Raw genomic sequence first — 15,344 nt, 5'->3', positions numbered from 1 at the left:
GGAAAAGATAACAGTTCAGTTCTTAGGACCAGGATACAAGGGAAGAAGCAAAATAAAACAGTTGAAAAAATAAATAAATTGTATTTAGGCTTGCATTAGGCACCCACATAAGAAGAATCTGCTTTCTTAACTACAGATAAAAAAAGCCAACCCCAGCAAGATACCAGTATCAAACCATATGCTTCTGTTCCTACCGACCTTTAAATGATAACAAGAAGGGCTGATCTATGGAAGTATTTAAGGAGTTGAAAGCTTCTTAGTCCTCCACACAGCAGCAGATGTTGAGACAGGCAAGTGTACTTCAGTTTGAAGGGAAGTCTCTTACTACTTACAGGAGGTACCATGCCCAAGAGATGGATTAACATTTACTTCCTATTTTCGGTGGAGCAATTAAACATAACATGTCCCTTCCCCACAATGCTAGGACAAATGCTGTGAGACAGCAGAATAGGTTTCTTAATGTGACATGCACACAAAAAGTGTCTATAAGCAGGTGGACAGAAGAATGTACACCTGGTTTTGTACTGTGCATGAACGCATGCATGAAGTGGAAGTGGGTCCTAAATGATAACAAGAGCACATGCAGAGAGCTAAAATCCTCATTGCCAATGTCTCAGTCCCAGGCCTTTCGTTTGCAGAGCTCAGAAAGAGCCATGACTTTCAACACAATCATTTTATTAACGCTAAAATGCACAATTAAATAGGACTCATATTCCTTCCACTGTCACTTCATAATCACACCAGCTCTGCTGAGAGTCACACTCTTCCCATCCTACTCCTTCCACTCCTGACCTCTACAAGCTGAAATCTCAACAGGGGACAAGAAGTCCAAGCTTTTCTACAGTTCCAATTCTCAAAGCAACAGCCACCTTGAGAAGGGAAAAAAACAGCAAGTGTGCTGTTGCTGTGGAAACAGAGCACAAAAATACTCCTATTAGATCAAGTACCTCTTGGACAATCGAGCACACTGCCAAACAGTTACTGGAACTTCCCCTAGCATGCAGGAAGGGTTAGGACAGGGAACACAGTCAGCCCAGGTGTCTCCACCATCACCCAGGTTTCAGGAGATCTGCGACAGCTTTTCAAAAGCGAGTCCCTCGCTACACTTGGTGAGGAAAGATACCTTGTTTGTGAAAACAATTACCATCACATGAAGGCCCTGAACTGGGAAGAGAATAAATTGCACAGCTCGCTTAAATTTTCGACACATGTATTAATAAAGAATCCAGGCCATGGTGTTTAACAGAGGACTGCAGAATGGCCTGAGCCTGCCCCAAAAGTTTACAGGCTGAATTCAAAAGCAATACTGGTGAATAGCAAAGAAGAAAATTAACCTACATCCTAGTAAAGTTCTTCTGTTCCTTGTTCCCTAAGAGATGAAAGGGAATAAATAGAATGCGGTAATGTAATTAAAGACTACATGATAATTAACACACAAAAATATCTGAATTCAGATCACATGGGCAAAATCAGTATCAGACTACTCTAATTTTCAAGTGACTTGACTTTAAAATCATTCTTGTGCATAAATCTATAGTTTTGTTCCTCTCTCCGTTCCCTTTGAGATGCCTTAACTGTGTAAGCTGTTCATACCCTGAACCACATGAACAGTATGAAACTGTAAGAGTCTAATAAAAATCAGCCAGAGAGAACACTGTAGTTAGAACCAGTATTAATGAAAACACCACATACACAAAAGCCAGCTTCAGGTTTTCAGGAAGAAAGGAACTGCCAAGCGTCAGCACTCCTCATACTATCAAAGATCAGGTGAAACCAGAAATTTGATACTCTAAACCACTGATTTTGCTAGGACATTTTAAACATCAGACAGAGATGGCAGGGGATTCCAACAGGTTAGAAATTTGTTTAGTTTATCAATGCTACAATGCTACCAGACATTAATTCCCTCAACTCTGAATCTTCTACCCTTCCTTCCCATCCCTGCAAAACATCTCGTATTAAAAGAAACTAGACTTTGGCAAGGTAGAAGAATGATTTCTTTTACAAGGGTGTTGTGAAGCTTAATTCATGTTTGTAAAACCCTTTGTATTGTGCCTTTCATCTACTGTGGGAACCTCGCAGTATTATCAATAAGGTCTTTTCTACAGTAGAAAGGCTTTGCTAAAATAGCTATACTAGCAAATCTGCCTAGTCAAGATGTGGTTTACACAGGCAAAAAAGTTATTTTGCCAGAACAGCTAATACCAGTTCCTTGAAAAAACAAGCTATACTGGTAGCAGCACGTTTTTGGTGGTTATCTAACCGAATCTAGCATAGAATTTGTATGACAACTAAGGGTTATTTCTGCAGAATCTTAACAAAACACAGTTATGCTGGCAAAACCTTGAAGGGTAACTCTGACCAACGTATTTTGGAGACTGCAAATGAAGGATGTATATTTACTACTTTCACAATACCAAGCCTCTGTGTTCACTTATTCATGTGAATGAGGTAGAAGCAACAAAGTCCTCTGTAAAGACATCCCTTCAGCAGCAAATGCATTTGACCTTATACAAAATAATTGTTGGATTATTTTTTTCCTTTAAGAAGCAAGAAGCCAAAGGAATAAAGACAATTAAGATCAAGCCTTGGTCAGATATATTTTGTCAAATAGAATAGAACAGAATATTAACAGCACTAGAATGAATACCTAGAAACTACTTATACAACTGCAAAGAACACAGACTGTGGTACAAGAAAATAGTTCACGTGACAGTAATTTTTAACTGTGCTATTATTATTTTCTATTCAAGACTGCAGTCTTCTCACTCACATTTATAAACAACATCAAATATCCAATTGTTATTTGTCTCCTAACAAAGGTGGAGAGGCACCATCATGCCAGGTTCCAAAACAACTACTTGCCATTTTTTTCCAGTCGTGTTTAGCCACCTTCTGAGCTGCTTAGGGTGGTACCCTGCAGCTACCAGCAGTAGTGCATTTACATTTTGCCTTTCAGTGTTTCTGCATCTTGCTAGAAGTCTGTAGCAAACTTTATCATCTAAGGGCTTGCTTACACAGGGAAAGGAAACTCATCTGTTTCATATCCCTGGAAGACTTTTCTCCAGTAGATACCTGTATTTATTTTAGAAGGGTGTCTCTCCATATCCATCTGCAGTAGCATACAATTTTCTAACACCCACAGCACCGAAGCTATGCACTACAGCACAAGGCTTCATCAGAGCCATCTTTCAAATCTGTGGTGGATTATAAACTGCCTAAACATTTTCCCACAAACTGATTCGGCTCAGACATGCTTGAATCTGGAATGGAGCTCAAAATCCAAAGACAGAAATTGCCATAGTTAAGGGAAGTAAGCTACTTAACAATACAGAAAATTTGTTTTCCATATGAAAGATGGTTTCATTACAGAAATTTAAGCAGGTGTATTCAGTTGCTTTCCACCGAAGAGTAAAGCTAAATCTACTTTAAAGCAAAGCTAAACATGAAAATCTTCTCTGCTATTGAGACAAATTAGAAAAAGACTAGCTACCATAAATTAATCAGTAACTTATTATTTACTGACATAGCACTGTAGAATACACAGCCTGCATACCAGGACTACCTGATGTGCTGTTTTGTTACACCTAAGAAGTCTCAGTCACTGGTGTACCTGTCTGTGCAGCATGAGGAACAGCACTGACCTAAAAACCAGACTTGACAATTCTGCACTAGGCTTAAAAAGAACAAGGTTCAAATGAGAGCCAAAATACATGAAATCCTTTTGCACCCAAAAGCTGGGCTTTCTTGCTTCCAGTTAAGAAGCACTTTCTTGCCATGAGAACATTAAAAAAAAGCTGGATCATGTTTCCTTTTTCCACTAGCATACATTTTGCATGTAAGCAGCTGTTGCTAATCAGTGAGAGATATTAACACTTCATATGACATGATAAGTTCTATCACAGCCTTCTTTTGAAAACTATAAAGACACTTTCCCCACTAGCTCTGTGCCATAGGCCAGACAGCACTCAATTGCTGTACCTACAGCATAGCAACCATGTACCCCCCCCATCCTCCATAGCATCCTCCATTGGCATGACTAGAAGGTTTGCACGAGGATCAAGGACAGAATATGGCCGTTAGACAGTAACTACATTTCTAGCTGGAAAAGTTCATTCTTGCCTTTGGGCAGGAAAATTTAAGATTAATCACCTTTAAAGGCAAGGCTATCTTGCCCCTCTGTTTCTTCCCATTCCACTCACTTATCTGTTTTGGCTCCTTCCCGCCCCTTCTTAACTGCCATCTCTCTTTAGCCCCTGATCACGCTGACTGATCCCTTAATTTCTTCCCAGTAAGAAAGCTCACAGGGAATTTGCAGGGTTCAGTGCATAATCTTTCTGTATGCCCAGGGTCCTGCCCACACAAAACTGCTCCCTTGCTGAGCAGGTCCTGGCAATGAAGTTTAGCTAAAGCATTTGGAGCAAAAGTCTAGGAGCAAGTATGTGGAGGTTGAGGCCAGATTTCCCAGTGGAAGGCCACCTACTCTCAAACATCCCTCCATCACTGACAAAGATATCCCACATTTATCATTCTCAAGTTCAAGGCCAACTTTGTTTCTCTTATGCAAAAAATGGAAGAGAAGGCATACACTCAGGCTGAGGCTTTTTTCCTCTTAGTTTTCTGGAATTTATAACTGCTCCAAAGTTTCTGCAGGGGTAGAAAGGAAATTTAAAGGGTAGAAACAACAGTTACTCAGCATGATCAGCTGTTCTGTTCTACACTGAAGCACGAAGCCATAACCACAAAAGAAATGCAGTTAAATGATGAAGAACTCACTTCTACTCTGAGACACAGCTGAAGCGCCCTGAATGGTATGGGAAGACTGAGGCTACATGTTTTCAGTGAGCTCACACAAATAAGCTCAAGCTGTTATTTTTGACCTTTGATGCCCTTCATGATTTGTGTCCTGAACAACTAAGCTCAGGAAAAAGTCTAGGACAGGTTAAAGATTTAGCCAGTAAAGAGCATTTACATCTCAATTATGAACTTCCTAGTTCTAACAGAATGGAGGTTTACCGACTTTCAGAGCATGCTAGGGCTTACATACTCAAACTTTACAGGGATGATGGGAGTAAGGATAAATACAGAGGAACAAAAGATTTAATTTTTTGATATGTAGTTTTTGTAGCTCTCAAATTATCTGTACAGATGAAGTTTAGAATTAGCTCTAACTGTACCTAAAGATATTTATTGTAAAGGAACAACACAATTTGGGAAAAAAAAAAAAGCATACTTGAAGATATACTAATTTTGCACAAAGGGCTGTAGTACAATCAAAATCCGGAATTTCTTGCATATTAAGTATCATTTTAGAAGTCACCAATAAATACATGAATTTTGTTGCAGTAAAAAAAGCAAACAGAAAAAGCAGAACTCTGGGAAATCAATCACCCTGTCTAGGAATCCATTTGTGCATACTATTTCTTTGAATGTAAAACACAGGCTTCAAATGCAGCTGCACCTATTTCATAATTCACATCTTCATCACCTAACTATAAAGGCAGCATAACAGTCTCTGCTTATGCACAAGGTATCTATGACAAACCAGCAGTCCTAATCGAGGAAAAAACATTATAGACACAATGTTTAGAAAATTAATTGCCTTTTTGCTTCTGAAAAACAGCACTGAAATTCCAATTTGTCCTCATTTTAACATATGTCTGTATTTTAACATAATGAACATGGATGCAGTTTTATCACTTTTTTCACAAAGGAAAAGAGCGGTCACTTTACAGCTGAAAACAGGTCTGAAAAATGTTACCTTAAGACTGAACATGCAAGACATTTTAAATGCAGGTGCTTCCTCCACCAAAATGTTAACACTTTTAACACTGCTTTTCCACAAACATTTTATTTATAAACAATTTTTTTATAAGAAGTTTTTCTTGAAACAGCTGTAAAACAAACAGTTGAAGATCAAAATTGCACGATGTGTGTTACCCTTCTCCTCACTTTCCAGAGCACGTGTCAGAGCCAGTGTCTCTCACAGAACTACAGAAGAGTACCTCTAAACCAGCAGACAAACCCCCAAATGAAAATCTGTAATGCGATCTTGTAACAGCTGATCCTAAACTAATTTTAGAGTCCTAAGTTTGAAAAGTTGAAGAAGAAAAATCAGTGCTGGGTAAGTTTCATATAATCATCTGAATGACTCTATTGTCTCTTTCATCATGCTAAAGTTTGCTTTGTTGTTGTTTTCATCTTTCCTTTCAAAATAGCCTCCTGCAGCTCTAAGCTAAAGATCTTCCTGGAGCTTCTATGTGACAGCTGCAGTATCTTAGCCATCTGTTTAATTTATATTTGCTAATGCAGCTCCTGCTGTTTTCAACTGACAGCTTTTTTCTCTCTTATTACCCCCACACGGGAAATCATTGCACTTGCCAAGGTTTCTCTGTAGTCTCAGATGTCAAGTCTGGTGACAAAAGGTGATGAATGAGGCTCCTATGCACCTCCCTTTTGTTTTGTTAAAATTATGAAAATCTGTAAGTGGGTTTTATGTTATTTCTTTAAAGAACGATTATAAACAAAAAGAAAGGATGGAGTGCAGAAACAGAGGGAGATAGTAAAGGGAAATCATACCCCTTTCCTCTCAACACAGCAATTCTGTGGGAAAGTTGAGGCTGGAGGATCTCCAAGATACTCTCAGAAGCAGAATATCTATTCCATATGTATTCCTAAAGCTGCGATTCAACCTCTTCAGTCATCTATGCCCACCTACCGAGCTCAGGGTTTGGCCGACTACTGACTTTCCCTCACTTGCAACCAACATGCCTCCTAACTTTTCTGGAGTGCTCTGGATCTCAGAAGTATTCACAAGTCAATGGGAAGTGATGGAGCCTCAAAAGGCCCACACATTGCAACACCAGTACTTACTGCCATCCTGTAAAGCCTCCAGCAGGAAGGTGCAGGGCCTGCACTCTCTGTGCTATTAAAAGACACTAGATAAAAGCACAAACTAGCTCCTGAAACAGCAGTCAGCTTTATACACCAAGCACAGATGTTACCGTCCCTGTAACTCCCCTAGAGCACAACAACAAGAAGATTAAAGAGTCTAGCCTTGCTGAAAAATAACATCAGGTTTAACATAAAACTTTGAAATTTAACATAGATAGCTCTGTCCTGCTTAAAACCGTATCAGCTTAATCACAGTGAGCTCTGCAATACCTGTCCCAGGTGATGCAACGCTCCTATGTTACAAGGACCACATTTCAGTGACTAGCCCCAGTCCAGAAACAGGCAGACACATTAAATGCAAAGAGCTGCACATAAACCAAACCCAGAAGTGTGACCGCTCCTCTTTTCTAAATTCTCCCTTTCAAAACAACTTTATTAACTGGAGAGGCACACAGAAACATGAAATGGGCACTTCCTGAAGGACTGGAAGATGCATGCTTTCTGGTGCCAGGGAGAGCCCAGTGCAGCAGCTGATAAGGAGCTAGCGGGGATGCATATTTGAGGGAATACTTGGGAGACCAACAAGTCATAATCTCTTACTACCACTGTTCCCAGAAGATGATGACGAGAAATTAAATCTATTGTTCTGACACTCTAGAGTTGGCTCCAGCTCCTAACATCAAAGCAACCCATAGGATGGAACTTGTGACAGCTCCCTATCTTGTGCACAATCATCCCACTGAGCTCTGGAGGATGAAGTCACTTGAAGCAAAATGAACGTTTCTGCTTTTGAAAGTACAGCAAGCTAGTGCCAAAAATAACTACTGCTGCACTCTGGAGAAGGTTACTGCTTCATCTTCATATCCCCACTCCTTTAATAATTGTGGTACAAAAAGTCAATCTTTGAAGAGCATAATGGACAAACCAGAAAAGCTAAAAAGAATAACCTAGAATAACTTTAGACCTAATATACTAATAGCTACACCATACATGAGAACATTACATCCTTTCCTACCCAGGAGATTTTGTCCAAGAGACAGACAAGTTAACTCCTGATTTTTATTCTGTATCTCAGTCTTTCCATCTGTAAATATACATAAATGTTGATGTACTTCACTATAGTACGATTATCCAGTGCTATAGGCTAGATACCCGGCACAGATTCTAATCTTTTTATAACTCAGTGCCAATACCAGGGGAAAAAGAAAAATCACCAAGGAGTATACAGGCCTGAAAACGTGAAGAGTCACTACTCAGCTTCAGTTCATTGCTTGTACTTTATGGCATTTCATAAGTAACGCAATCAAGAAAGCATAAAGTATTAAATTATAATAATATAGATAGATTAATGTCCCAAGTCAACAAAGAATTGTTTCTTTCGAGTTTCTTCAATATACTGAACCAAAGACCCACCAAATATGAATTATCTCCCAGTGTCTCCCTCTACCATGCTACCCAGGCCAAAACTATCCTTTATATCAGTTCCTCCTTACCTCAAGAACTGTATGTGCAGTCTCAGAAAGAGCTGTGCTGTACCAGACACAGACTGAGTGAAAACACCATGAACCTGGGCAGAGAGAAGAAGTTTTGTATAAATACGTGTACCTGACAGTGTAAGGCAGTAATATTTTCCAAAGTGCAAACATTCTCCAGCCAGGGTGTCTGATTCATTTCAGAACCTGAACCACTGCAGTTTTCAGCTTAGGAAATTAAATTAAAGTAGTGCTGATTTTAGTGGTTCCTTCAGCCAGGAACAGGAATAACTGAACTGAATAGAAATTACCCAAAGTTGCAAATAAAATAAAAAGATTAAAGAACTGTAAGGTAGGCATACTGGTCTTATCTTTGTCAGCCAGATATTTTTGTTTTCCTCCTTTTTCCTGGGTTAATAAGAATTATCGAGTGTTACTTTGACTAGCCTTTGGTCACAAGCTCCTGAAGAAAAGAGAAGGCTCAGCCATGTGCTGTTGCTCAGTCTGTTACACATTATTGTACCTGTTAAGCAGAAAGGCTAAATCAAGGACTAGGAAGACCACAGGATTCCAGCCGAAAGGAAAAAACCAGTGCACAGTGAGGTGCTCTCCTAGGTGAGTAAATGATGTCTTGCACAGTAAGACACAACACTACTAAAGAACTGGCATAACAAATGTTGCAAAACCAGATGCAGAAAACAAAAACTTCAGTGTAAGATGGCAACACATTTTACAACTAACAAACCCGGTTAATTTCTTCTCTGTAGACTACCACAGCCCAAGGACAGAACAACACTTTTCTACCCCTTAGGGGCAAACACAAGTAAATATTAGAATCATAGAATTCTTTAGGTTGGAAAGGACCTTTAAGATCTTTGAGTCCAATCATTAAGCTAACGCTCCCAAGGCCACCATTAAACTATGTCCCTAAATGCTGCATCTACGTGTCTTTTAAATACCTCCAGGGATGGTGACTCCACCACTCCCCTGGGCAGCCTGTTCCAATGCTTGACAATCCTTTCCGTGAAAAATTTTTTCCTAATATCTAATCTAAACCTACCCTGGTGCAACTTGAGGCCATTTCCTCTTGTCCTATCACTTGTTACTGGGAAGGAGACACCGACACGCACCTCCTTACAACCTCCTTTCACGTAGCTGTAGAGAGTTATAAGGTCTCCCCTAAGTCTCCTTTTCTCCAGGCTAAACAACCCCAGTTCCCTCAGTCGCTCCTCATAAGACTTGTTCTCCAGACCCTTTCACCAGCTTCGTTGCTCTTCTTTGGGCACGCAAAGCATTGCTTCCTATGGGAGGTTACACGATGGCAAGTAGTGTATTTGTGCACACCTCCTTTTGGACACCTTTTCACAATTTTACAACACAATGTGTAAGGGGGGAAAACCTGACACTTCCGGCTAGAAGAAAATTTCATAAAATACCTCTGCTATACAACTTCTTAGCACATGCAAACACAGGCCTACAGGCTTTCCTGGAACTGGAAAATAAAAAAGCATCTTTGCCATTTATACTACAGAGATAAAAGATACTTCAAAAACTGAGTAGGTTTGTTTTAGGAAGAAAGCCATTATTCAAGGGTATATGGATTTAGGAGCAGAGTCAGGTACAGGATTATCTGCCCTCTCAACCTTTTCCATAAGTGTTCTAAACATTGAGCATCCCAGGAGAAAACATCTGAACTAAACACTTGATTCTTAGCTTGGTCAGACACCGCTTGATACAGCCTTCAACCAAGCATTAACAAACTAATTTCAGCTTTCCATTGTCCAGCATAGTGGGGGATGGGAATAGCCAGATAACGGAAAACCCCAAGCACACAAACCCTGCTGCACAGAGGCAAAAGCCCAGTGCCTGTGCACCATACTTCGCAGCGCTCCAGGTTCTGGGAACACTCTTAGTTGGGGTACAGAGGCAGCCCTGTAAGAAACCCCATCTGACAAATCTCTCAAAGAAGAAGGGATCAAAATAATATGGTACTCTTTCACCATTCATCCCTCCTAGAACTGCTGCTATGATCAGCTCCATGGCTCTAAAGTCTTGCAGAGCCAGAGCTTCAGCCCAAATCCACAAGTTGTAGGCTCCAGCTGGCTCCCGAATGCTCCTCCAGCTCCTCCAAAGCCAGCTTCCCAGCGTCCCATGTTCCGGGAGCACAAAGCAGAGACACCAGCAGTGGCTCTGAACAAAGCTGGCAAAGGTTCAGCAGGTGAATTAGCTCAGGGTCTGAGCCATGCAAAAACCTATGTACTGCTTCCAGGTCTGAGCCTGGGATTTCTGTATGGATAACTTGTTACCTGAATAACGTACCTATGGAAAATAAAACATTAGCCATAAAAATTAAATAGAAGAAAGGCCAATTTCAGTGCCTACACAGTAATTCAGAGGTCAAAAATTAACTTATCATGCTTACAGAGGCTACTTGCAACATCCCTCATGCAGTGTTTGAAATCCCGTTCTCTAAAGTTTTGCTTGTGTGTATTCCTCTTCACTTCCCAGCATCCTCAGGCATTCCCCAAGAGCCACTTCTGCAAAGAGTATAAAGATGATACTCTCAAGGAAATCAGACTTGACTTTCTAGGCTGTCCAATATATGCAAGTAATATACTTAATTAAGCATGACTGTCCATACATACACAGCACTTCAAAACCACACCACTACAGACCTTAATACTCACCACCCTGAACTTAACTCTGAGCTCCAACAAACAGGTCACAGCCTTCCCCAGAAAGGTTAATGCTAGTTTTCTTCAAGCACAGAGGCAACAGCTTTCAACAAATTCCCAAGAATTTAAAAGTTTTACCTTCCAGAAAACCAAGTTTTGTTGTTAATCTGCACTTTAGGTGCCTAGATTTAAAATGAAAAGGCAAGTACAGCTGCTCACAGCTGATAAGGCCTCATACTACCAGCATCTACTTCTATCCATGATACAGAGTAACAAACCCATGTACTTCAAACAACTGAAGCAACTGTTAGATAAAATATGGAAATAGAAATATGGGGCTAGAAGCCACCTCCTTTACTGTATAAATCCCTTCCCCATAAATCAAGAAAAAGCACATCTGGGTAAAGGTAATAAAAGATCCATACTGCCTCTGAAGACCAACTACCAAAGCAGAGAATCTTGAAAACAATTTCCAAGTTAGTACATGATGGCAACTCCCGATGGCATCTTGTTGGTTCTCATCTGAACGCTGGAGCCAACTCCTCCACCAAGCCAGTTAATGTCTTTTTACTGAGGTCACTAACATGCTGCTTTGTGTACAGGCAGCTTCTGCTGCTCAGCATTGCTCAGGAGCACAGCCATTGCAGGAAGACATACGGGAGCATGAGTTCAGTGTTTGTGATTAACCTCAAGCAATGCCTGATTTGCAGGGTTGCGAAGCATAGACGGAAACACAAGTTTAAGGTCCCAGGAAATAAGGAAGAGGTAATTGGTCCTATGGGGCTAGGTCCAAGAGAGAGCAAATATGACAGAAGACAGAGGAGGATGGAACAGAACTGTGCTTCCACCTATGGCCATGCCAGCTTGGCCCAGAGCTGATGTTACTCCTGCAGATGATACTCAGCCCAGCCGAGTCTAAAAACCCCTACATAAGAGGACATCACAACTCACACATACACAGTTGTTATACTACATTGAGATACTACTTATAGGAGAAGAAACTGCAACATAATATTGCTCTGTGCTCAGTTGGTTATCAAAAAGCTTATTACAGAGGAGGGTTAATAGCTTCAGGGTACAGTTCCACAAGGAGCATAAACCAACGTTAGTGGCTACCAGCAAAAAGGTGGACCCACAATCTCTGGCTATTCATAGCACACTGATCCAAACAACTAATCCACCAAAAAATTACTATAAGTCGGTCAGATTTATGAGCTGATCGAATGCACCCTATAGCTCAGGAACTGAAGCAAGACAGAAATGCCACAACCATGGCAGATGAGAGCAACACTGACCTTTCCAGGAGAAGCATAGTCTGAGATCACCTTTCACAAAACAGTATCTTTATTATACAGCCTATAGGGGAAAGCAAGGGATATAGAGGCTTGCTAGAGAATGTCCTAGTCCATTAGACCATGTATTTTGTGCGCATGTGTGTCTAGTCCTAAATCTCAAGAATCACTATGCAACGGAGACACTGGTTATTTCCATCTAGACTTTTAAACTGTAAAATGGTGACAAACTTTGAATATGTTCTAGGAGTCAAAACCCTGAACAAGAGTGAAATACAAGCAGCATTTTCAAAAGCTCTCCCTAGTGTACCCTGTTTCTTCTACAGTGTCTCTCTGCTGTGAACTTTTATTTAAAACACAAGCAAATACCACTTTCAGATATCCCTGCTTTCTCCTATCTTTCTGCTTTACTGATAGAATAAAAATCCAATATCACAGCTGGGGAAGAGCAATACAGAGCTAACAAAAGATAACCAGAATGGGTGGGGAAGGATGTACTGGTATAGAATGCTACAGCTCTGGAACAAGACTAACAGAGAGGATTTCATAGGGACACATCTGAAATAGCCAGCAGCTCGCCTTAAGGCATACTCTACACAAATTATAAGGGGCATCCTTTACGTTGCACCCAAATTTAACCCCAACCCACACTAGTTTGCTATTCCTAGTCTTTATGGTAAACTGACATCAAACAACTATTCAGAAATCCAAGGTTAGAGGGGAATAGCATTTACATTAAAAAGATTAATCCCAATTCTTGTCATGCCTACTGTGCTGTATTTTGGTTTACAGTTTTTCATTTTGATTTTGTGTTCCAAGTTTGGGTTATGGCAAGACAACAGGAACTTCAGTTGCTATGCATAATGTAAAATAAACAAAATAAATAAAAAGTCTCAGCTCCGAGAATCCAATGCTCTACATCTATAGATAACGTAAGCACCAATACTATGTGCATGACATTTAGGCACAAAAAATCAGGCAGAAAATCAGTCTCAGACACTGACCAAGGTAATTTTAAACATAAAGTAAGCCAGATGCCACAGAGTGACTTGGACAGGGATTACAGGCAAAAGCAAACACACAGTACCTGAAATTGTCACATTTCTTCCAGTCAAACCCTCACGAGTATTTAGCAATTATTCAAATCTCCCCATCCCTGATGAGCAGTAATACTGCACATCTGAGTCTTTTAACTAGCAGCCACATGGTTTATGGAGCAGCCACTCTGCCAGGTAAGGGGAATTGATCACCTGTTGTGCTGACCTAGCACAGAAACACATTTCGTCTCAGCTGGAAATTGTTCTTACACAACCAGTGCTCTCAATACACTAGAAAATAGCTTAGATACCTGATATCATAGGTTTTAATATTCTGCCTGTGGATACGGCCATCAAAATCCCCACTGCCTCTCATTTCTCATGCACTTAAATATGTTGATTTAATTATATGCCTGTAATTCAGTTTACATTTTACAGGAGGCAAAAGGTAGAGAGATTCCAGTAAATGACACTTAAGGCAAGAGAATGAGCAACTGGAGAGCACGATGCTCATTCTTTGCATATAGACCAGGGCTTAAAAATTCACTCAACCAGAGCAGGTAGGAAGCCTTGGCAAAAGCTAAACTAAAATTAATTTTCCAGACTTTAAGGTTATAAAGGTAACTTGCAAACTACAAATCAGTGAAGAGCTGTCTTCGTAAATCTGTAGGCAGACAGCTTCCGTCTGCTGCTCCACTCGGGGCTTTTTCCCCAGCTGCAGTGCACAAAGCTTTGCCCATCCTCACTGACTGGGGCACCGGGGACAGCAGTGGAGCTGAAGCAAACAAGGTCAGTTCCGTGCTGCACTGCCTGGGAAAGCTCTGAATGGAAACCCAGGCACTGGTCACTGAGGAAAAGGTAAAGTAAAACATCTAGCAAACTGAAGGAGGTTTAGAGCTGGATCTTCCTCCAGTTGCCTGTACATAAATAGCAGCCAGGAGGCTTTAGCCCAACATAAGAAAATGACAAGCCCTGGCTACTGTTCAGATGAGAAAGGAGAAGGAAAAAATGAATCAAACAACTCTAAATCTATAATGAGTGGGACATTAAAAAATTTTCCAAAAATAATTTAACCAAAGACCAGATGGAATGAAGCAGAGAAGCTACCAGATGTGTCCTAATAATAAAATTTATTATTGTTGTTGTTATGAAGTCAGTCCAATTGTCATTAGGGAAAACATAAAAATAAAAAAACCCAAACGATCAAAAGGTCAATCCTGGTGAGGGGAAGAGGAGGTAGCATTTCAGAGGGCAAAGTGAATCTAAATATACCCATTTTGAAAACTGGAAGATCTTTTTTCAGAAGTTGAAACCTGTCAAAAATACCCAGAAAAATTTTTGACAACCTCTAGAATTATTAGCATAACAATCCTCACAAACAGAGTGGGAGCGAAAGATTGGGGATTTCATCTCATGCAAACTCATAAGCAGGTAGGAGTCTATTTTTTTTAATAAAACAGTATCTAAATCAAAAAAACCCAGCAGATTAACAGAATAAATGGAAATACACATGCAAGCCTTAATACTGATGCTGTTTCAGCTCACTCAAAATCACCGTGTTAAAACAAATGCTCACCCTTTCCCCTAGCCCTTACAAATGGTAAGATGAAGCTGAGTGCCTATTAGGAAGCTAATCCCAAGCTACAATATCATTCTGTGTCACAATGGACTTCCCCTCCTTTTCTCCTCCCTGTATCACTTTCTCTCAAATCCATCTGACATGGGTGATGTATTTATGACAAAAAGAAGCTGCTTCAGCAGTGTATTTTTGAAAATCTAAGTTTTTTACAGTACCCCAGCCAACCAGGTTCAAACAGGAAATCAAAGTCCTGCATATTATCTCATATAACTAGAAGTCATAGGTAATTGGGTCCACTATGCATGTATCTCTCTAAGGAATCCCTAGCTCTGGGGACAAAAATACTACTACAATCTTTACAATAAACTAATTAAGGAATGGGATGGTATATTCAT

General features: G+C 40.3%; 1 protein-coding gene across 5 annotated transcripts in view; it reads right to left on the bottom strand.

Moving 5' to 3' along the window:
- The window catches only part of NDST2 (N-deacetylase and N-sulfotransferase 2), a 140,250-nt gene that overhangs the window by 76,241 nt on the left and 48,665 nt on the right, over positions 1-15,344 (bottom strand). Inside the window, exon 3 of one of the 5 annotated variants that reach the window (XM_069796328.1) lies at positions 8,388-8,461. The exons of the other annotated variants lie outside the window; for them this stretch is intronic. The gene's annotated coding sequence lies outside the window, so the exon portion shown is untranslated. The remainder of the gene's footprint in view (positions 1-8,387; positions 8,462-15,344) is intronic. 5 annotated transcript variants of the gene reach the window in all.

Source organism: Haliaeetus albicilla, chromosome 11 (genome assembly GCF_947461875.1).
Source record: "Haliaeetus albicilla chromosome 11, bHalAlb1.1, whole genome shotgun sequence".
In the NCBI taxonomy this organism is placed as follows: Eukaryota; Metazoa; Chordata; class Aves; order Accipitriformes; family Accipitridae; genus Haliaeetus; species Haliaeetus albicilla.
This window is presented reverse-complemented; position numbering and strand designations above follow the sequence as displayed.